The 24,354-nt window shown below is 39.7% G+C and overlaps 1 long non-coding RNA gene across 1 annotated transcript in view; it reads left to right on the plus strand.

Moving 5' to 3' along the window:
• Positions 1 to 24,354, plus strand: part of LOC144330606 (uncharacterized) — a 71,303-nt gene that overhangs the window by 41,765 nt on the left and 5,184 nt on the right. The window contains exon 2 of the long non-coding RNA XR_013396898.1: positions 15,279 to 15,484. This is a non-coding gene — a long non-coding RNA (uncharacterized LOC144330606). The remainder of the gene's footprint in view (positions 1 to 15,278; positions 15,485 to 24,354) is intronic.

Here is a 24,354-nt window from a genome sequence, read left to right on the forward strand (position 1 = left end):
TCCATGAAAGTTGACTATTTGGCCTGTTTGGTTTCTTTGAATCCTGTATTGACTCATTTACTCAAAGCATGGAGCAAGAGAGTGAAACATCAAAGTTAGATGGTATCAACATTTCATTGCTTCAAGCTTACATCCAAATTTCACATGGTCTTCAGCAAAACTGCCTTCAGGAGAGCTAAGAGCCCCTCTCTGTCTCCAAGTGAGTACAGGTCCCTGCATTCAGTGGGCACCAAGTGAGCAAAGGAGCACATCTTCATTTTGCTTATGGAGACTTCTGGTTTCTGATCTGACACAAAAGAGCTTACATGTTATCACTTGCGTTCTCTCAAGAAGAAAGCTTAAAAAACTGAAAATCAATGACTCTTCTTAAATCCATCAGAGAATTGAGGTGACAAGACAAATTACTGACTGAAAAGCTGGAGATAGAAAGATACAGAGAACCAGAGTGTACTGAGCAAAAGCCCCAGCTAGTACAAACACTTTAAGGGCGATGGACTAATTCCTAGAGGCTGAGAGTGGATTACTTCAGTAGAGAAAAAAACCCCTCAGGGCTCAGTTGTGGTGGTGGTGGGGACACATGCATGAGTTGCAACTCCAAGAGACTACCAGATTCTCAAGGTGAAAATCAGAGAGAAAACCCTGCCTGATTTGAGCAAGGAGAAGGAAAGTAATCATTTTGAAATACACTTGGAGCATTTCAGTCTCATTAATAGAGGTAAATCCTCAAGGAAAACTATGTTATTTCCTTAAGGAAAACTTAGACCAACTAAGATGGGTTTTACCAGAGCCTAACCAATGAGAAGGAAGGGAAACACAAAATCTCAGCCCCCTGTTCTCCTCCTATCCCACCTAAGAGGGTGAAAAGAGCATGAGGAAACATTTGTGAAGATTACATCCCAGGAATATAAGCCCATTAAAAGACTGAGACTCAGTTATAAAACTACAAAACATTTAAGCTTTTCCTATGCCTTACCACTGTACCAATAGAAAACTTTTATAATAAGAGAAGATTACAGCTAAAAAGAACTGCAAGACTCAGATTATTTTAGAAGACATCTGTAGGGAAACCAAAGACAAGAGGGGAGTTGAAAACAAGGGCACTAGAAGAAATTTTAGCCTCAGATACCTATAGCAACAGCAAACAGTAAACACAGCCTAACTCCTTCCCAGATAAATATAAAATTGCACACTAAAGGAATATTTACCTCAGTTTCCTTTACACAGTACATCATGTCTGGCTCAAAAACACAAAATAAAAACTCCAGGGATACTAAAAGGAAAAAACATAGACTAAAGAAGCAAATCAAGCATCAGAATCAGACTCAGATGTGGCAGCAATTTTAGAATTATCAGACTAGGCATTTAAAATAATGGATTGATATGCTAAAGGCTCTCATAGCAAAAGTATACAACATGCAAAAGCAAATAGGAAATGTAAAAAGAGAGATGGAAACTCTAAGAAAACATAAAACTTAAACTTTAGAAATCAAAAACACTGTAACAGAAATTAAAGACCATCTTTGATGGTCTCATTAGTGGACTTAACACAATTAAAGAAATCAGTGAGCTTGAAGATATGTTAATAGAAACTTCCCAAATGAAATGGCAAGGAGAAAAAATAATGTGGAGGGCATGACCAAGACGGCCAAATAGGAGCAGCTCCAGCCTCCAGCTCCCAACATGAGCAACACAGAAGACGGGTGATTTCTGCATTTTCAGCAGAAGTACCAGGTTCATCTCACTAGGGCATGTCGGACAGTTGGTGCTGGTCCGTGGGTGCAGCCCGACCAGCCAGAGCTTAAGCAGGGTGAGGCATCACCTCGCCTGGGAAACACAAGGGGGAAGCAAATTCCTTTTCCTAGCCAAAGGAAATTGAGACACACAACACCTGGAAAATCAGGTAACTCCCACCATAATGTTGCGCTTTACCAAGGGTCTTAGCAAACGGCACACCAGGAGATTTTATCCCACACCTGGCCCAGAGGGTCCCACACCCATGGAGACTCCCTCATTGCTAGCACAGCAGTCTGAGATCTAACTGCAAGGTGGCAGCAAGGCTGGGGAAGGGGTGCTCGCCATTGCTGAGGCTTAAGTAGGTAAACAAAGCCTCAGGGAAACTCGAATTGGGTGGGCCCACCACAGCTCAAGGAGGCTGGCTTGCCTCTGTAGATTCCACCTCTGAGGACAGGGCATAGTTAAATAAAAAGCAGCAGAACCTTGGCAGAGATAAATGACCCTGTCTGACAGCTTTGAAGAGAGCAGTGGATCTCCCAGCACGGAAGTTGAGATCTGAAAACGGACAGACTGCCTGCTAAAGTGGGTCCCTGACCCCTGAGTAGCCTAACTGGTGCAGACCAACACCTCACACCTCACACGGCAGGGTACACCCCTGAGACAAAGCTTCCAGAGCAAGAATCAGACAGCAACAATCAGACAGCAACAACAATATTGCTGAACAATATTGTTCAGCAATATTCTATCTTCTGCAGCCTCCGCTGCTGATACCCAGGCAAACAGGGTCTGGAGTGGACCGTAAGCAAACTCTGACAGACCTACAGCTGAGCATCCTGACTGTTGGAAGGAAAACTAACAAACAGAAAGGACACCCACACCAAAACCTCATCAGTATGTGACCATCATCAAAGACCAAAGGCAGATAAAACCACAAAGATGGGGAAAAAGCAGTGCAGAAAGGCTGGAAATTCAAAAATTCAGAGTGCATCTCCCCCTCCAAAGGAACGCAGCTCATCGCCAGCAACAGAACAAAGCTGGACAGAGAATGACTTTGATGAGTCGAGAGAAGAAGACTTCAGTCGTTCAAACTTCTCAGAGCTCAAGGAGGAACTACATAACCAGCGCAAAGAAACTAAAAACCTTGAAAAAAGACTTGACGAATGGCTAAATAGAATAACCAATGTAGAGAAGTCCTTAAAAGAACAGATAGAGATGAAAACCATAACACAAGACCTACGTGACAAATGCACAAGCTTCAGTAAACAACTCAATCTACAGGAAGAAAGAGTATCAGTGATTGAAGATCAAATGAATGAAATGAAGTGAGAAGAGAAGTGTAGAGAAAAAAGAGTAAAAAGAAATGAACAAAGCATCCAAGAAATATGGGATTATGTGAAAAGACCAAATCTACGTCTGATTGGTGAGCCTGAAAGTGACGGGGAAAATGGAACCAAATTGGAAAACACTCTGCAGGATATCATCCAGGAGAACTTCCCCAATCTAGTAAGGCAGGCCAACATTCAAATCCAGGAAATACAGAGAATGCCACAAAGATACTCCTTGAGAAGAGCAACTCCAAGACACATAATTGTCAGATTCAGCAAAGTTGAAATGAAGGAAAAAATGTTAAGGGCAGCCAGAGAGAAATGTCGGATTACACACAAAGGGAAGCCCATCAGACTAACAGCAGATCTCTCAGCAGAAGCTCTCCAAGCCAGAAGAGAGTGGTGGGCAATATTCAACATTCTTAAAGAAAATAATTTTCAACCCAGAATTTCATATCCAGCCAAACTAAGTTTCATAAGTGAAGGAGAAATGAAATCCTTTACAGACAAGCAAATGCTGAGAGACTTTGTCACCACCAGGCCTGCCCTACAAGAGATCCTAAAGGAAGCACTAAACATGGAAAGGAACAACAGGTACCAGCCATTGCAAAAACTTGTCAAAAATGTAAAGTCCATTGATGCTAGGAAGAAACTACATCAACTAGAGAGCAAAAAACCCAGTTAATATCACAATGACAGGATCAACTTCACACATAACAATATTAACCTTGAATGTAAATGGACTAAACGGTCCAATTAAAAGACACAGACTGGCAAATTGGAAAAAGATCCAAGACCCATCAGTCTGTTGTATTCAGGAGACCCATCTCACATGCAGAGACACACATAGGCTCAAAATAAAGGGATGGAGGAAGATCTACCAAGCAAATGGAAAACAAAAAAAGCAGAGGTTGCAATCCTAGTCTCCGTTAAAACAGACTTTAAAGCATCAAAGATAAAAAGAGACAAAGAAGGCCATTACATAATGGTAAAGGAATCAATTTATCAGGAAGAGCTAACTATCCTAAATATATATGCACCCAATACAGGAGCACACAGATTCATAAAGCAAGTCCTTAGAGACTTACAAAGAGACTTAGACTCCCATACAATAATAATGGGAGACTTTAACACCCCACTGTCAACATTAGACAGATCGAGACAGAAAGGTAACAAGGATATTGAGGAATTGAACTCAACTCTGCACCAAGCAGACCTAATAGACATCTGCAGAACTCTCCACCCCAAATCAACAGAATATACATTCTTCTCAGCACCACATCCCACTTATTCCAAAATTGACCACAGAGTTGGAAGTAAAGCACTCCTCAGCAAATGTACAAGAACAGAAATTATAACAAACTGTCTCTCAGACCACAGTGCAATCAAACTAGAACTCAGAACTAAGAAACTCACTCAAAACCACTCAACTACATGGAAACTGAACAACCTACTCCTGAATGACTACTGGGTACATAATGAAATGAAGACAGAAATAAAGATATTCTTTGAAACCAATGAGAACAAAAACACAATATATCAGAATCTCTGGGACACATTTAAAGCAGTGTGTAGAGGGAAATTTATAGCACTAAATGCCCACAAGAGAAAGCAGGAAAGAACTAAAATTTACACCCTAATATCACAATTAAAAGAATTAGAGAAGCAAGAGCAAACGCATTCAAAAGCTAGTAGAAGGCAAAAAATAATTAAGATCAGAGCAGAACTGAAGGAGATAGAGACACAAAAACCCTCCCAAAAAATCAATGAATCCAGGAGCTGGTTTTTTGAAAAGACCAACAAAATTGATAGACCACTAGCAAGATTAATAAAGAAGAAAAGAGAGAAGAATCAAATAGATGCAATAAAAAATGATAAAGGGGATACCATCACCAATCCCACAGAAATACAAACCACCATCAGAGAATACTATAAACACCTCTATGCAAATAAACTAGAAAATCTAGAAGAAATGGATAATTTCCTGGACACTTACACTCTTCCATGACTAAACCAGGAAGAAGCTGAATCCCTCAATAGACCAATAGCAGGCTCTGAAATTGAGGCAATAATTAATAACCTACCAAGCAAAAAAAGTCCAGGACTAGATGGATTCACAGCCGAATTCTACCAGAGGTACGAGGAGGAGTTGGTACCATTCCTTTTGAGACTATTCCAATCAATAGAAAAAGAAGAAATCCTCCCTAACTCATTTTATGAGGCCAACATCATCCTGATACCAAAGCCTGGCAGAGACACAACAAAAAAAAAGAGAATTTTAGACTAATATCCCTGATGAACATCGATGCAAAAATCCTCTATAAAATACAGGCAAACCAAATCCAGCAACACATCAAAAAGCTTATCCATATGATCAAGTGGGCTTCATCCCTGGGATGGAAGACTGGTTCAACATATGCAAATCAATAAGTGTAATCCAGCATATAACCAGAACCAAAGACAAAAACCAGATGATTATCTCAATAGATACAGAAAAGGCCTTTGACAAAATTCAACAGCCCTTCATGCTAAAAACTCTCAATAGATTCAGTATTGATGGAATGTATCTCAAAATAATAAGAGCTGTTTATGACAAACCTACAGCCAATATCATACTGAATGGGCAAAAACTGGAAAAATTCCCTTTGAAAACTGGCACAAGACAGGGATGCCCTCTCTCACCACTCCTATTCAACATAGTGTTGGAAGTTCTGGCTAGGGCAATCAGGCAAGAGAAAGAAATCAAGGGTATTCAGTTAGGAAAAGAAGAAATCAAATTGTCCCTGTTTGCAGATGACATGATTGTATATTTCAAAAACCCATCGTCTCAGCCCCAAATCTCCTTAAGCTGATAAGAAACTTCAGCAAAGTCTCAAGATACAAAGTCAATGTGCAAAAATCACAAGCATTCTTATACACCTGTAACAGACAAACAGAGAGCCAAATCATGAATGAACTCCCACTCACAATTGCTTCAAAGAGAATAAAATACCTAGGAATCCAACTCACAAGGGATGTAAAGGACTTCTTCAAGGAGAACTGCAAACCACTGCTCAGTGAAATAAAAGAAGACACAAGCAAATGGAAGAACATACCATGCTCATGGATAGGAAGAATTAATACTGTGAAAATGGCCATACTCATACTACCCAAGGTAATTTATAGATACAATGCCATTGCCATTAAGCTACCAATGAGTTTCTTCACAGAATTGGAAAAAACTGCTTTAAAGTTCATATGGAACCAAAAAAGACCCTGCATTGCCAAGACAATCCTAAGCCAAAAGAACAAAGCTGGAGGCATCCGGCTACCTGACTTCAAACTATACTACAAGGCTACAGTAACCAAAACAGCATGGTACTGGTACCAAAACAGAGATATAGACCAATGGAACAGAACAGAGCCCTCAGAAATAATATCACACATCTACAGCCATCTGATCTTTGACAAACCTGACAAAAACAAGAAATGGGAAAAGGATTCCTTATTTTATAAATGGTGCTGGGAAAATTGTCTAGCCATAAGTAGAAAGCTGAAACTGGATCCTTTCCTTACTCCTTATATGAAAATTAATTCAAGATGGATTAGAGACTTAAATGTTAGACCTAATACCATAAAAATCCTAGAAGAAAACCTAGGTAATACCATTCAGGACATAGGCACGGGCAAGGACTTCATGTCTAAAACACCAAAAGCAATGGCAACAAAAGCCAAAATTGACAAATGGAATCTATTTAAACTAAAGAGCTTCTGCACAGCAACAGAAACTACCATCAGAGTGAACAGGTAACCTACAGAATGGGAGAAAATTTTTGCAATCCACTCGTCTGACAAAGGGCTAATATCCAGAATCTAGAAAGAACTCAAACAAATTTACAAGAAAAAAGCAAACAACCCCATCAAAAAGTGGGCAAAGGATATGAAGAGACACTTCTCAAAAGAAGACATTCATACAGCCAACAGACACATGAAAAAATGCTCATCATCACTGGCCATCAGAGAAATGCCAATCAAAACCACAATGAGATATCATTTCACACCAGTTAGAATGGCAATCATTAAAAAGTCAGGAAACAACAGATGCTGGAGAGGATGTGGAGAAATAGGAACACTTTTACACTGTTGGTGGGACTGTAAACTAGTTCAACCATTGTGGAAAACAGTGTGGCGATTCCTCAAGGATCTAGAAATAGAAATACCATTTGACCCCGTCATCCCATTACTGGGTATATACCCAAAGGATTATAAGTCATGCTGCTATAAAGACACATGCACATGTATGTTTATTGCAGCACTATTCACAATAGCAAAGACCTGGAATCAACCCAAATGTCCATCAATGACAGGTTGGATTAAGAAAATGTAGCACATATACACCATGGGATACTATGTAGCCATAAAAAAGGATGAGTTTGTGTCCTTTGTAGGGACATGGATGCAGCTGGAAACCACCATTCTCAGCAAACTATCACAAGAACAGAAAACCAAATACCGCATGTTCTCACTCATAGGTGGGAATTGAACAATGAGATCACTTGGACACAGGAAGGCGAGTATCACACACCAGAAGCATTAGGAGATATACCTAATGTAAATGACGACTTAATGGGTGCAGCACACCAACATGGCACATGTATACATATGTAACAAACCTGCACATTGTGCACATGTACCCTAGAACTTAAAGTATAACAACAAATAAAAATTAAAATAAATAAATAAATAAATCTTAGTTGATTTACTAGCTTTCTAACAAAAAATAATAATGTGAAGAAAACGGAACTGAATATGTAATAGCACTAGGGGGATTTTTTAAATATATTTTATTTTTTAGAAGAAATTTAGACTTGCAGTAAAATTAAGAAAATAGTATGGAGATTTCCCATATATCTTCTGCCCAATTTCACTATTATGAGCATCTTACATTAGTAGGCATACATGTTACAATTAGTGAACCAATATTGATACATAAGTATTCACTAAAGTCCTTATATTTTTCCATTTTCTTAGTTGTTACCTAATTTTTTTCTGTTTCAGTGTCCCATCCAGAGTGCCACGTTACACTTAGTCATAATGTCTGTCTCCTTAGGCCCCTCTTACCTGTGACAGGTTTTCAGACTTTCCTTATTTTTGATGATCCTGACTCTTTTGAGGAGTACTATTTGGGTATTTTGTAGAATATCATTCTTTGGGGATTTGTCTGACATTTTTATTGTGTTGTAAACTTGAGTTATGGTTGTTTTGGGAGGAAGCCCAAGGCAAAGTGCCATTTTATCACATCATATCAAATCTACATACTGTCAACATGACTTGTCACCCTTGATGGTGACCTTGACCACCTGGCTGAAGAAGTGTTTTCCAGGTTTCTCCACTGCAAAGTTGCTGTTTCCCCCCATTTCCATACTATATTCTTTGGAAGACAGCCATTCTGCATAGCCAATACTTAAGAAGTAGGGAATCATGCAATACCTCCTTGAGGGAGGAATATCTGAATAAAATATTTGGAATTTGTCTCTTCTCCCATTTATTTATTTGTTTAGTTATTTGTAGACCAGAGTGGACTCATCAATATTTCTATTACACTTTAGGTTATAACTCAACACTAGTTTATTCTGTTGCTCAAATTGTTTTAGCTTTAGCCATGAGATATCTTTCAATCAGCTCCTGTATCCTCTGACATATCCCCAGAATTAGAAGATTATTTATTTATTTTGAGTATATTCTCAATTTCTGGCACTGGAAGATGTTCCAGGCTAATCTTGTATATTACCTGCCGCAGTCTTAGAATTGTTGCTCATGACTTATATTGGAGAGTGACATTGGAAACTGTGATCTGAGCACTAAGTGTGCTCATTGCTACTGGTGTCATTCTACTTAGATTCTCTCAGTTGACAGAGCAAGGAAATACAAGTGTATATGATAGCTCACACACATACACATCTATAAATTTTTCTATATGTAATTATCTGGACAAACATGAAGTCGTACTGATGTCTCCAGTTCTACTCTGTTACTACATGGATGATTCTAGTTCCCCTTGCTTGTCTGCAAATTCCTGTGCAACTTGGTAACCTGGCTCATACATCTGCCATCCATTAACCCAATTGCTCAATTCCAATATTCATGTGTCATAATATCACGTATCCATCATTACAGTGACAAATAAATTATTTCAATGCCCTAAAAATCCCTTGTGCTTCACCTATAATCTCTCTCTCTCCTTGAACCTCTCATTACCATTGATCTTTTTAGTTTCACTCTAGTTTTTCTTTTCCAGAATGTAATAAAATTTAAGTCATACAGGAGGCAGCCTTTTAAGAGTGGCTTCTGAAAGTGAGACTTGGAAATATTCATTTAAGGATCACCCATGTCATTTTGTGGTTTGATCGCTCTTTTTAAAAACCACCGACTAATATTCCATTATATGGATATGCCACCGTTTATCCATTCACCTCTTGAAAGATATCTTGATTGTTCTAGTTTTTATCAAGTATGAATAAATCTGCTACAATAAATAAATATGCTATCAACATTCATGTGCAGGTTTTTAGATGAACCTAAGTTTTAAATCCAGTTGGGTAAATACCTGGGGGTTCAATTGCCACATTGCATGGTAATCTAGCTGTTTAGTTTTGTAAGATAGAAGAGGGTTAATTTTTAAAATTACTGCCAGTACCAATGTTTTATGATCCTACCAAAAGATGGGATTTATATACATTCTATATCAATGGTTAATAATGATAAAATACAAAATATGAATGGGAGGGAACATGAAAATAATGATACACCAGCACTATTTTTCCCCAGAGTATTCTTTTCAGTGAATTAATACTTTATCTCAACCAGCTCATTTGGGATTAACAATAAATTCACATAGGGAAATAGGTGCTGATCTCTGTGACTGCCACCTTAGAGATCTTGAAACCTATCAATGTCTTTCAGGATAACAGTCATTAAGAAGTAATTCTCTTTTTTAGGGTTTCAGGGAGTATTCACTGGCCTATCTCTGGCAATCAGTGAGATGGGTTCATTCCAGAAATTGCAATGTTATATAGTCGGATGACATTAGCCCCATTGTTTATGAACTGTTGAGCAAAATGCAATCTGACTCTTTTAGAAAGAAAAAAACAAAAACTTTTATTTTAAGTTCAGAGGCACATGTGCAGGTTTGTTATATAGGTAAACTCATGTCACAGGGGTTTGTTGCACAGATTATTTCACCATCCAGGTATTAAGCTAGTACCTAATTGTTACTTTTTTCTGATCCTCTCCTTCCTCCCACTCTCCACCTGCAAGTTGGCCCCAGTGTCTGTTGTTCCCCTCTTTGTGTCCATGTGTTCTCATTATTTAGCTCTCGCTTGTAAGCAGGAACATGTGGTATTTGGTTTTCTGTTCTGGCATTAGTTTGCCAAGGATAATGGCCTCCAGTTCTATTCATGTTGCTGCAAAGGACAAGATCTTGCCCTTTATTATGGCTGCATAGTATTCCATGGTGTGTATGTACCACATTTTCTTTATCCAGTCTACCATTAGTGGGCATTTAGGTTGATTCTTTGTCTTTGCTGTTGTGAATAGTGATGCAATGAACATATGTGTGGGTGTATCTTTGTGAAAGAAGGATTTATATTCCTTTGGGTATATAGCCAGTAATAGGATTGCTGGGTTCAAAGGTAGCTCTGGTTGTAGCTCTTTGAGGAATAGCCACAATGCCTTCCACAATGGTTGAACTAAGTTATGCTCCCACCAGCAATATAAGTATTTCCTTTCCTCCACAACCTCACCAGCATCTGTTATTTTTTGACTTTTTAATAATAGCCATTCTGACTGGTGTGAAATGGTATCTCATCATGGTTTTGATTTGCATTTCTCTAATGATCAGTTATGTTAGGCTTTGTTTCATATGCTTGTTGGCTGTATGTATGTTTTCTTTTGAAAAGTGTCTGCTCATGTCCTTTGCCCAATTTTTAATTTTTTTCCTTGTAAATTTGTTTAATTTGATTATTTACTCATATGTCATTCAGAAGCAGGTTGTTTCATTTCCATGTAACTGTATAGTTTTGAGCAATCTTCTTAATTTCGACTTCTATTTTTATTGCACTGTGGTCCAAGAGAGTGGTTGGTATGATTTCAGTTTTTTGTATTTGCTAAGGATTTTTGTATGTCCAATTATGTGGTTGATTTTAGAGTATGTGCCATGTGGCAATGAGATGAATGTATATTCTGTTGTTTTGAGATGGAGAGTTCTGTAGAGGTCTATTAGGTCCATTTGGTCCAGTGTTGAGTACAGGTTCTCAATATCTTTGTTAACTTTCTACCTTGATGATCTGTCTAATACTATCAGTGGGGTGTTGAAGTCTCCCACTATTATTGTGTGGGAGTCTAAGTATCTTTGAAGGTCTCTAAGAAATTGCTTTATGAATCTAGGTGCTCCTGTGTTGGGTGCATATATATTTAGGACAGTTAGATCTTCCTGTTGAATTGAACACTTTACCACTATGTAATGCTCTTCTTTGCCTTTTTTGACCTTTGTTGGTTTAAAGTCTGTTTTGTCTGAAATTGGAATTGCAACCCCTGCTTTATTTCTGTTTTCCATTTGCTTTGTAGATTTTTCTACAGCCCTTTATTTTGAGCCTATGGGTGTCACTGCATGTGAGATGGGTCTCTTGAAGACAGCATACCATTGGGTCTTGCTTCTTTATCCAGCTTGCCACTCTGTGCCTTTTAATTGGAGCATTTGGTCCATTTACATTCAAGGTTAGTATTGATATGTGTGAATTTTATCTTCCCATTTATCTGTTAGCTGTTTATTAAGCAGACTTGTTCATGTGGCTGCTTTATAGTGTCACTGATCTGTGTACTTAAGTGTCTTTTTGTAGTGGTAACTTTCTTTTCTATATTTAGTACTTCTTTTAGCAGCTCTCATAAGGCAGGTCTGGTGGTAATGAATTTCCTCAGTATGTACTTGTCTGAAAAGGATCTTATTTCTCCTTCACTTATGAAGCTTAGTTTGGCTGGATATGAAATTCTTTATTGGAATGTCTTTTCAACAAGAATGTTGAATATAGAGTGCCACCCCCCACCCCCCACCCCCATCTCTTTTGGCTTTTAGTGTTTCTGCTGAGGGATCCACTGTTAATCTGATGGGCTTCCCTTTGTAGGTGATCTGTCCTTTCTGTCTACCTATCTTTGACATTTTTTCTTTCATTTCAACCTTAGAGAGTCTAATGATTATACCTCTTGGGGATCAGCTTTTTGTGAAGCATCTTGTAGGAGTTCTCTGCATTTCCTGAATTTGAATGTTGGCCTCTCTAGCTAGGTTGTGGAAGTTCTCATGGAAGATATCCTGAAATATTTTTTCCAAGTTGCTTCCATTCTCCTCTTTCAGGGATGCCAATATATTGCAGATTTAGTCTCTTTACATAATTCCATATTTCTTGGAGGTTTTGTTTGTTCCTTTTCATTCTTTTCTTTATTCTTGTCTGACTGTCTTATTTCAGAAAGCCAGTCTTCAAGCTCTGAGATTCATTCCTCAGCTTGGTCTATTCTGCTGTTAATACAGGCAGTTGTTTTATGAAATTCTTGTAGGGTGCTTTTCAGCTCTATCAGGTCAGTTATGTTGTTCTTTTCTGTACTGGTCATTTTGCCTGCCAGCTCCTGTATCATTTTCTCATTATTCTTAGCTTCCTTGGATTGAGTTTCACCATTCTCCGGAATCTTGATTATCTTCATTCCTATCCATGTTCTGAATTCTATTTCCACCATTTCAGCCCAGTTATGAACCCTTGCTGGAGAATTAGTGTGGTCATTTGGAGGAAAGAAGGCCCTCTGGCTTTTTTGAATTGTCAAAGTTCTTGTGCTGGTCCATTTTTATCTTTGTGGACTTGTGTTCCTTCAATCATTAAAGTTGCTATTCTTTGAATGAGTTTTTTTTTCTTTTATCCTATTTTATGACCTTGAGGGATTGATTGTGGTATAAGGTGGTTTTGGTCAACTGGCTCCATTTCTGGAAGATTTCAGGGGGCCAAGACTCAGCTCAGCCCTCCTGGACTACATTCTCTAATTCTGGGGGACTGGTATCTGGTCCTGGCTTTGCTCTATGACCTTTGGAGGTTAGGAACCTGCTGTGCTAGAGGGTCCATGGTTCTCCCAGACTGTTGGTCACAACATTACAATAAGCGATGCCATCCAAAGTGCTTCATAGGGTAGCGGCAGTGGGATCCATCATTGTTTGCACATGCCAGCCTCAGCAGCACTGGCAGCATGGTGGGGTGTACATTCATCAGCTATGGTGGGGTGCTAGCAGGTGCCAGGGCTCCAGCCTCTGTGTGAGTTTGGAACTGCAGTAGTGGCAGCATGACTTGGTAGGATGGGATGCAGGGGACCCCACCAGCATGTGTGTATGCATTCACATTGGTAGTGGTATTAGCATGGTGGTGGGGTGCTGGTGAGCACAGGACTATGCGTGTCGTTTGTGTGCATTCGTGTATATGACAGTTGCTGCCCAGGGTGGGAGACAGTTGCGTTCTCTGTGCTTAGTTCCATGCCAGCAGCAGTGTTGGCACAAGGGCAGGATGTTGGTCGGGGTGGGACTGGTAGGCTCCATGCCTGACAATGCTCTGACAGCAAAGTGGTGCAGTGAGGGAAGGAAGGTAGGGGGCACTCATGCTGGCAGCAGTAGCATGGCAGGGTGCATGTGCACATGTATGCTGACAGGGAAGGAGAGGCAAGGTCCACTTGCATACACACACACCAGCAAAGCAATGTAGGGGATGTCCATGGGCAAGTGCATGCAGGCAAAGCAGCACAGGGAAGGCTGCAGTGGGGTGAGAACATGAGTGGGTTGGTGTATGTCCATGAGGCTGCTGTGCTGGAGCTCTCTGCTGGTCAGGTGACATCCACCAAGGCAAGAGCCATGATATTGCCCCTAGGAGTACACAACCCCCTCACTTGCTCCCGAAGCAGCACTGCAAACAGGTGTGGTCAGGCTGGGGCCATGGAAGAGCCCAGGAGACTGAGGGGTGCTAAAGTCAGATTGGCCCCATCTCATGGGCAAGACAGCTCTGCTGAGATCAGGTCCAACAGTTCCCCTGGTGCTAAAGTCTCCTATGGGAGCAAGTCGAGCCTAAGGGGATGGGCATTCCTGGTGGTGCTCCACTACAGACACTCTCACACCAAATCCTCTGGGCCACTAAAGCTGGAGTTCTGCCCCTACCATTTCTCTAAGCAGCTCTCCCTGCCAACTCAAGAGTCTGTGTTGGTCAAGGGGTCTCCTGCCAGGGTTCCAGAGGTCTTTGGTGACAGCAGGTTTTTCCTTGCCTGTTCAACTCACTCCTTCCCCAGGAGCTATTGGTGGCCAGGAATGAGTCCCAGTGCATGATAGCCCTGTGTGGGGTTCCCAGCTTCCTCTGTCTTCGGCCCAGCTTCTGTGTCTTCCCTCTGTCAACTCTCAATGCTTCCCTCTGAAGATCTGCTAGAAGGGGACCAGTCTTCCTGATGACCTGGTCCCTCACTGGCAGATGTTCTTCCTGGCCCCATTTAGTCAGCCATCTTAATGATGTATATCACAATCTGATTCTTAAAATTAAAACATTTTTGGAAAGAAATTCGATAAAATTTTGAAATTTCTAAAAATCTTAGTTTACACAATGTTGTTTAAATTCGAATTAAAGAATGTTACAGATTTTGAGATTCATTGTAGACTATATTTGTTTGTTCAGGCTGCCATAGCACAGTACTGCAGTCTGGGTGGCTTAAACAACAAAAATCTATATTTTCACAATTCTACAGATTAGAAATCTCAGGTCAAGGTGTCAGCAGGATTGGTTTCTTCTGAGGCCTCCCTCCTTGGCTTGTAGATAATCTTTCCTCTGTGTGTGTTTGTGTGTGTGTCCTAATGCCCTCTTTTTATAAGGACACTGGTCATATTGAATTAGAACTCACACTAATGGATTCATTTTTAACTTAATTATTTCTGTAAAGACTCTATTTCCAAATAAGGCCACATTCTGAGGTGCTGGGGCTTAGTGCTTCAGCATATGAGTTTCTGGTGGGCAGAGAGGGGAATAGAATCCAGCCTAATGTATGTACTTTAATTTCTCACTATCAATTTTCAAACTAACAGTGATCACAAATTCAGTACAGACTTGATTTACCAGGAGTGTGATATATGAACTTTATAAAAAGTGAGTCAGGAAACTTTTTTTTTTTTTTTCATTTCAGGAAAGCACTCAGGGGTGCCCAGCAGGACAGCATCCAGCTCATTCAATCAGAGCTGTAACACCATTTCCTGAAACACCATTTTCAACTAAGCTTTGGAGTGACAAAAATACCTGTTATCACAGACTAATGCCTCCAGGAAAGAAACCCTCGTGACATGCATCTGTCCCCAATACAGCCACCATAAACCTGAGAGGAAGAAGGCACAGGTAAAAATTAGGCTTGCTCATAGAATACAATATTTATGACTGTTGTGTACACTTGCTTGTTTTACAGAGGAAAATTAAGAGTCGTGGAAGTTAAAGACTAAGATATGCAGCTAGTTAAAAGCAGAGCGTAAGCTCCAGGTTCCTGATCCACTGCTCATTATTCTTTGAAGGAAAGATAACTCCATATTGTTAAGGATTCTTTAGATCATATGTAGAAAACTAAAACATTTACACCTCTATTCTGAATATTTAACTGACTCTGAAATATGCAAGGCACTGTGCTGGGCCCTGAGGAATAAAAATTATGTGTAAGACTCTGAAGCTGCACTGAGAGGGCTTGTGTTTGTATACAGGTAGCTAATGGGAAGGAGATTGGAACATGTTCCCAAATGTTTCTAGAAAAAGTTAATTTAATACAAATGTTGTGTGAATGGAACAGAAGGGTACCACGGGTATACTAAGGGTAAAGAAAGTACTTCCTGATGGAGTAATCAATAAAGTTAAGATTCCTACAATAGATCAGTGTCCAACAGGAGACCTTGGGTTTTTCAATAAAAGCCATTAAGCAGCAACAGCAATCTCAGTCCCATAAAGGGATTCCATAAACCAAACATTCAGTTGGTATAGGTAAATAACTGTAAGATGCCTTATTAAATGTCCCACTATTAAAATTAAGCTTGACAATTATCTACCAATTGGACAATGCTACCAATCATGTGACAGTATTAGTGTTCTTGTTTTATGAATATTGTCGTGTGTGTGTGTGCACGTGCACATGTGTCTTTGTAAATGGATGTGTATGTGTACATATATAACAAACAGGGGTGTTATTGAGAAACATTTAATGAAGTTAATGTAAAGTATCAATGTCCAAAGCAAAAAATTAAAACTAAATTTTTATTTTCTAGCTAGAACTATGTGTATATATGTATAATAAAACTGCTTTCCAAGTGATGTAAGTTCAAGTCACTTTAATCATTCCCAAATCACCTGTTGAGTTTTAGCATTTCTTTTCCACATACCCCATCACACTGTGTCGCTCCTCACTGGGTCTCCACGGCACACTTGGTTGCAGTGAAGGAATGGCTGCTGTGAGTGAGGGTCTGTCTGCTCCTGGATCCCCAGCGCTCCCAGAGGCGGTGAGCCAGGACATGTACACCAACGCTGTGGCCTGCAGCCTATTCCACCGCCCCTGCCTGCTGAAGCTTGGGGTGAGGGGGCAGTAATCCCTAGGCCTCTGCTCCCACCTCCAGCTCTGTGTGCCCCACAGTCATGGGCCGCCTGTGTTTTGGCTGACTCACAGCCTCTGCTGGGGACAGCATCCTCATATGCTCTTTGCCAAATGGTGTGGAAGGCTTTGCAGCGTTTATGCTTCACACAGAAGCTACAGTTTGAGTGTGTGTGTCGGGGGGTGTGTGCATGAGAGAGAGATTTATATGTTTGTTAGATAATAAATGATTCTATGCATTTAAGTCAGTTATAGCCTCTCTTTTATGGAGAATGAAGGCAATAAAAGGTTCCCTCCTCCCCACCCTTCACTTTACCTTATATTGTTGTCTGAAAATCTATTATCAGACTTAAAGGAAAGTTGGGCTAAACTATGCTCCAAATATTCTGAGTTTTATAAAGCCAACTTTAAACCCCGCTGGCCTTCCTGTTCTGTAAAGCTTTAATGAACTTGTTTATCTATCTATTCATATAATCCAAAACCCCAACTGCCATTAATTCAGATCAAATAAATTGCTACTACTCTGAGAAGAAACAATTATGGACTCTTTGATGTTTTCTTCAGCTTATTAAACTTTATATAATTTGCCTCGGGAAATACATTTTAACACAGTATCAAAAAAGTATGTATCTATTTGTACTTCTGATTCCTAACTCAAAATCTCAAACAATCTAATATGTTAACAGATCAAGAAGATAAGCATTTTTATCTTTGTTTTTAGTGCACAAAGAAACTAGGTCTGAGAACTGTTAAATAATACATTCATAGTCATAAAGTCAGTCAATGAAGGTGATTTCGAATACAAATTTCTCTGGCTCCCAAAACCATGATGTTTTAACTTTCTCATAATTTTGTCATTGACATTTGCATAAATTTGACACAGTAATATTTAGGAATCTGAGATAATGTGCAATGACAAATTTGCTTTTTATCACAAATACTTTATTATGATAGGGAAATTATTCATATCTAAAATAAATTGTTTTCTATGTCCTTATAAAATGTTTCAATGTATTGCTCATTTCCACTGTTAATAATTTCATTGCACGATTCTCTGCCACCACTAGGCTGTGTTTTTAGTTGTGTTCATTGTCTGGCTTTCTGTGGCCCAGCAGTAGTCAGAGGAATAGGGTTTACGTGAGTTTCTTAGAAGCCTTAGCATTTATGTATAAGAGGAGGTGAATTGGTGAGCTAACGAGGTTATGAAGAAAGGCTGAATCTACTTGGGATGATTCTTTTTATCATGGAGAGGAGTAGATTTCCCACACGCACTGTGGAGAGGTGAGTGGGGAGGTTTTAGTGGAGGAATGGGGTGAAATTCAGTAACCTTCTAGCGGTGTGCATTCCAGTTTCTATTGCTATGTAACAAACTGCTGCAGAACGTAGTGGCACAAAACAAACTCAGCTGCACTCACAAATTCTGTAGGTGAGGAATTTGGAGACAGCAAGGATGGATTGCTCTGAACCACATTGTCTGGATTTCCAGCTGCAAAGACAAAAGCTGAGAGTGACTGTACGGCCAAGGGTTGAAATCTAGGGCATTGCCTTCACTCACCTATCTGGCAGTTGATGCCCTCTGTTGACTGGGGCCTCAGTGGGGCTGTTACCTGTGGCATCTCTACAAGGGCTTTCCTGGGATTTCTCACAAGATGACAGCTGGTTCCAAGAGCAAGAATCCCAAAAGGGAAAAGCAGAAATGCAAGGTATATTTTTATTTAGTCTCAGAAGTCACATACTCTGTGGATTGTGACAGTAACACTGGTTTGTCCACGTTCAAGGAAGGGATAGATCCAACACAAGATGAGAGACATGCCAAGGTCTTCATGTATGAAGATCATTTAGAATAAAAGATATTGTACCATTTGAGAACATCCAGTCTGCTGCAATGAGTCAGATCTTAAAAATATACTTTTATTACTTTGTGAGCCATGTGATTTCCCAATAGCACAAGCAAGTAGGAAAAGAATCAATGATCTGGGACTATTTGACAATTAAATTTCTCATATTAGGAGACTCTCCCTAAAGGAAAATGAAAGTTGATTGTATATTCATTCTTCATGACTGAATCTTTACTCCTTCAGTATTCCTATGATACAGAGAGTGTGATGATATAGAGAGTGTGATGTAAAATAGCTGATACTTTACCCGTCGATTGCCAGTCATTAGGATCTGTTTTATGAAAATGGTGAGAAAGACGCTAGCAAAGTCGGCTTGAGTAGATATGGCCAGGAAAGCTCAGTGCAACTGGCAGCTGATTCACGAAACACAGAAGCCTAACCATACCTGAAAACTTCACCAAAACAAGGCAGTAGCAAAGACAATGTTGACTCACAAAGTTTTTACTCCCTGTCAAAGTATGTGTGGGGTGTTTTTTGGAGGAGGGTGGGATGCAGGATAGTGTTAACATCCTTACTTATGTCTGAACAAATATTTAAATGACATAATCCGAAGAGACCTCCCTTAAAGCAAATAATTTTTGCCTGAATGTTGATCTAACTACAAAGACCCTTGTTCTTTAAAAGTAACCCTTAGAAACAAATGCTGATATGGAAGAACAATTTTAAAATATGACTTAAAGAAAAGCAGAGATACAGTTTGAAATTTGAAAATGAAGTTGTGAGGAAGCTCATAGAATGATAGAAGACACCTTAGAGGGTCATCGTATCACAGTGTGGTCATCAAAGCGGAGCTCCAAAATGTAAACAGGCTATGGGAAAATATTTTGTGCTTTACCAATAAAAGTCATCATTAAAGACAAACCTAATCAGTATTTGGTGGTGCATGCCTCAGTTCATCCCAGAGAATGATAAACACTCTTAATTTTCACTCAAATTGAAGTATGCTCCAGCTGGCATAGGTCACAGTGTTGTGTGGGGTTGCAAGAAGGATGGCAGAATCCTCTTCTTTGTAAGTAAGCTAAAGACACATTATTTTGTGTCTTTTCCTCTCATTGTCCCTGCATCATAATCACTTCTCCGTGCCAACAATATACATAGGTCTACATATCTCAAAATGGTGTGTCATTTAGAAGGGACAGTCATAGGATAAACTAGGTGCAGAAAGCCACCATATGACAAAGTCCATGAGTTGAAGAGCCCATCTTTACAGAAGGTCCAGGAAAAGCATTAATTTAGTCAGCAGAGGGAAGCAATTGTTGTATATTGTGTTTTGTGTTAGCAGTCCCATTTTTAGTGTTTTTATGTCTAGCAACTGAAAATACTAATTGATTTCTAACAGATGTCACCTTGTACTATTTAAAAAATAATGTCAGTGTTGGAACTTTTCAAAGGTATCCCTTACTCTGAGGCTTCTGTGTTAAATTTTACTAATTTTAAGTATCTTCTATTATTTTCTATTAATACAAAATTCATACACTTAGATATTAGTTGCTACTTAGAATTGATACTCGGGAATGTACATGTTCTCAGTGTGGGTTTTCTTCTTGGCAATATGTGAATTTGGAGCCTATTTCCCAGAGTGGAAGGGAAGAAGTAGTGCAAGGTGTCAAACTCCGTGTCCCTCCAACGTGGGGCAGTCTGTGCTCGTGACACCTCTGTTCTTATTGTCCACTCATCCCACAACTTAGGTCACTCTCCACCTCCACCAGCAAACACGCTGTCCACATACATTCCTTTCAAAGCTGTCCTCCCCATTTTTCCATTCTCCCAGATTCATCCCCTTCCTTCTTGTAGAGTCATTGAGGAAAGGGTGAAAGTGTAACTAGATGAAACTGGTATAGCCATTGTATTCCTCTTTCCAGCATCGCTTTCTCTTCTCTGGTAGTAGGATCCCTCTTTCCAGTAGAAACCGATTCTATGAGGTTCAAGGAAAACTAACCCTTCTTGATGCCTCTCTGCTAATACACACATGCACATGCACCCAAGGGGCTCTGGGAACACGTCGCTGATCCCAGACCCACTGAAGCACACATCCCCCAGCAATGGGATTAGTTCAGGGATAGGACAGTTAGAATCTCATCCTTGAATATATGGGTTCTGGAAAAAAAAAAAAAAAGGGTCTCTCTGTTCCTCAGTTTTTATGAGCTGCATGAACTATGTGAGCCGGGACCTGCCAGTGCCACACTTAAAGAGACATGACCTGAAAATGAAGGTACCAGAGAGATACAGAGAGAAGCAGAGTCTCAGTGTCATCATTTGAACACTGAATCTGCCCATATCCCTCATCTGACACATCAGCTCCCTGAGCTTCACTGCAGGGGAAACCCCATGACTTGTGAATCAGCAACCCTGTGCTCCCTCTTAGGTGAGAAAGTAACCAAGCCAGTCCTTTCCCTTTCCTAGGACAAACCCTCACTTCCAGAACGGATGAACCAATGGTGATAAGGCACTCCATTGGTCAAGAATGAATCACTTTTAGGTTTGGAGAAGGAAGCAAAGCTCTCATTATGCAGAAAGACCAAAGACTTGTGTTTCCTCTTGCTAGATACTCAGGCCTTCTTCCCAACACACAGTGACATCCAAGTTTTATTTTGCAACTACTGATGGGAAGGAGATGGCAGTAGGAATAAGTCATGTCCCCGCTACTCACTAGATCTCATGAGTCCATTACATATCAGATGACTATGAGAAGCAGCTGATGGGAATCCAGAGTCATGTTATTTTAGAAGTGGAAGAAACTATAGAAATCATTGAATCCGATGTTTTTGTAGTGAGGTCAATTGAAAATAATAATTATATTAACTAACACTTAGTGAGTACTTACTATAGTTATATGAGCACAATAACTTTATGTGAATATTTGGTCACTAGTTTACTGAGGAGACTATAGTGTAGAAAAGATAGCATTTTGCACAAAACCACACTAATCCCAACTGGAGCTGAGATTTGAAACTAAGCAGTCTAATTTCCAAGTCTATCCTAGTTTTTATCCTCCCAATCTCATTAGTTGCAATTCACTAACCTCCATGAACACTGACCCTGAGAATTCCCATCATTTTGCATGTAAAAATCACATTTTTCCCACCTCTTCCACTTGCTAACAATGTGGCTTTGGCAAATTTACTTGATACATCCAAGTTTTATACAACTAACTCATAGGTCTGTTGAGAGTAGTAATTCAGGACACATAAAACACTTGGTATAGCAGTAAGTATAAGGATTTATAATTATTGGTGTTATCAGTAGCAGCACTGTTCTTTTTAAACAAAAACTTACTAATACCTTTCCTTAGTAAATAACTCTCAAGCTTTAACCTGAATTTCTGGGTGAGATGTGCTATGACACGGAAATATCAAGTTTTATTGATAATTTCAAAAATACAGAATATCTCCAGTTTGGGTGAAGTGAGAGAAATCTGGAACTAAAAGGGTGGTTCCTAGTCCTTCCTTCCTGCATCAGACATGGTCTCTCTTCCCCTAAATAATAGCTGGGGTTTCTAAAGAAGTTGCAGTTCACCTCAAACAACAAGGAGAACATGTAAGTTATGAAACACATCCATTGTATAACCCAAAACCATAAACCCTTAGATTATAGGTTTATTATAAGTAATCCTCTAGCCAGGGACATCCTGCTAAAGATATTCTGCAGGTTTTTTCCACATAGCAAAAATCACTATCAGAGGTCTAGTTGGCAAGGAGAATAGACAGTCACCTGTTTTCTTTGCTTGTCCACCTGGTTGCCAGGGGGTGGGTGGGCTTCCTCACAAAGCAAATGAACTGGTTGCGGGCCAGCTATTTTAACTCTTTCCTCCCTAGTTCCATTTAAAAATATTAAAAACAGCTACACTAGAGCCTGTAGTTCAGTCTGTGTCTTACATGCACTTTTATAGCATAGCTCATAACAATGTCTCCTCCGCTAGGGTCATTCCAAGGCTATAATGCTGCCAAATTATTTGGCTTCCAATATATTGGCTTCCTTGACCTACTCAAACTCAAATAAGTCATATATTATTGAAAGTAGTTGCCACTTTAACTGTCTCCAAATAGTTGAAAAGTTTTTATTTTAACTTTTCTAGTAATTTCAAGTATAACATAAATACGCAGATAAAACGATTTTAAAAATATATCTAGGTAGATGGATAAATAGTGTAACCAAGTACCTTCAATTTGCTAAATTGGTTTAATTGTTTTTATTATTTTTTCCTCTTTTCTTCTTTCCCCCTTACCTCTACTCCCTTCTTCCCACTTAGTCCTTTAGAAATACAAATGCCACCTTTCACCTCCCCTGGCCAGACATTCCCTACAGGGGAAGTTCATCTATGTGCTACAAGATCTCTCCTTGACAGTGGATTTGCAGACCAAAGCATGCCTCAGGGAACCCTCACCTCCAGGGGGTCACCTCAGGAGAGCATGTCAAAAGCATGCCCACTTGGTCACTTTTTTTTTTTTTTTTTTTTCTTTTTTTTGAGACGGAGTCTCGCTCTGTCGCCCAGGCTGGAGTGCAGTGGCGCGATCTCGGCTCACTGCAAGCTCCGCCTCCCGGGTTTACGCCATTCTCCTGCCTCAGCCTCCCGAGTAGCTGGGACTACAGGCGCCCACAACCGCGCCCGGCTAATTTTTTGTATTTTTAGTAGAGACGGGGTTTCACCGTGGTCTCGATCTCCTGACCTTGTGATCCGCCCGCCTCGGCCTCCCAAAGTGCTGGGATTACAGGCGTGAGCCACCGCGCCCGGCCACCACTTGGTCACTTTTGCAACTTATTTCTGCCCAGGAAGGTACCAACTGAACTGCCCAGTATATAACTGCCCAGTAGCAGGGGGATGCCTTCCCTAGCTCATTTACTCCCCTACCTTACAAAAGTGCCCTCTTTCTGCTCCCAAAGTGAAGTAGCACATTTAAATGCAGGGTGCTTTGTGCCCTTCCCCAAGCTAGCTTCTGAATAAATTCACATTTTTTTGGTATCAGACCTCACTCTCCCTAACTGGACTCTGCATTCAGCAAGCAACTAACCTGCTTTTTGGTTATAATAGACCTTTTAGAATAGGTTATGTTGTACTAAAATTTGTGCTGCTGTTGCAATATATTGCAGTTACTTGCTTAATTGCTTGTCATTTGTAGACTGTAAGATCAAAAATGTATTTGGCCACTTAAGACACTAATAAATCCACTAGTAAAGCACTAAGAAAACGGGGGGGGGGGGAGTGTCTGTTTTGTTTACCACTGTGTGTTCAGAATCTAGCATAGTTCCTGACAAAAATATATGAATATACTGAATATTCTCTCAAACACAAGTTATTGACAAAAAAGTAACTGTCCTGTCTGTTTGTTCATTTGTTTTATGTTGTCACTAGTTTTCACAAACATGGGGATCATCAGCAGGAATGTGAGGAATGTATAGTGCTCCCAAATAATCATAAAGAAGATATTATAAGGCCTAAAATTTGCTATATATTGAGTTTTCTCCCCAGATATATTAAAATTTTCTTTAGATAATAAGTTTCTAATTATATTCCATATTCAGAATTTATATACCCAAATAACAACCAGTGCAAAGAAAGGATACTGATTCAGATGAAAAACTGTTTGCTCTCTTATTTCCTTAGACTTTTTCTAACTTATTTTTATCCTTATTTCATTAAGCAACCAAAAATTCCACTAAAACTGGAAGTGGAGGCCCCTACCACACTTGCACTCCAATCCCTTATGAAATGGACTTACCAATCAAAGATAAACAGGAATAAGAAA

This window comes from Macaca mulatta, chromosome 8, assembly GCF_049350105.2.
Source record: "Macaca mulatta isolate MMU2019108-1 chromosome 8, T2T-MMU8v2.0, whole genome shotgun sequence".
In the NCBI taxonomy this organism is placed as follows: domain Eukaryota; kingdom Metazoa; phylum Chordata; class Mammalia; order Primates; family Cercopithecidae; genus Macaca; species Macaca mulatta.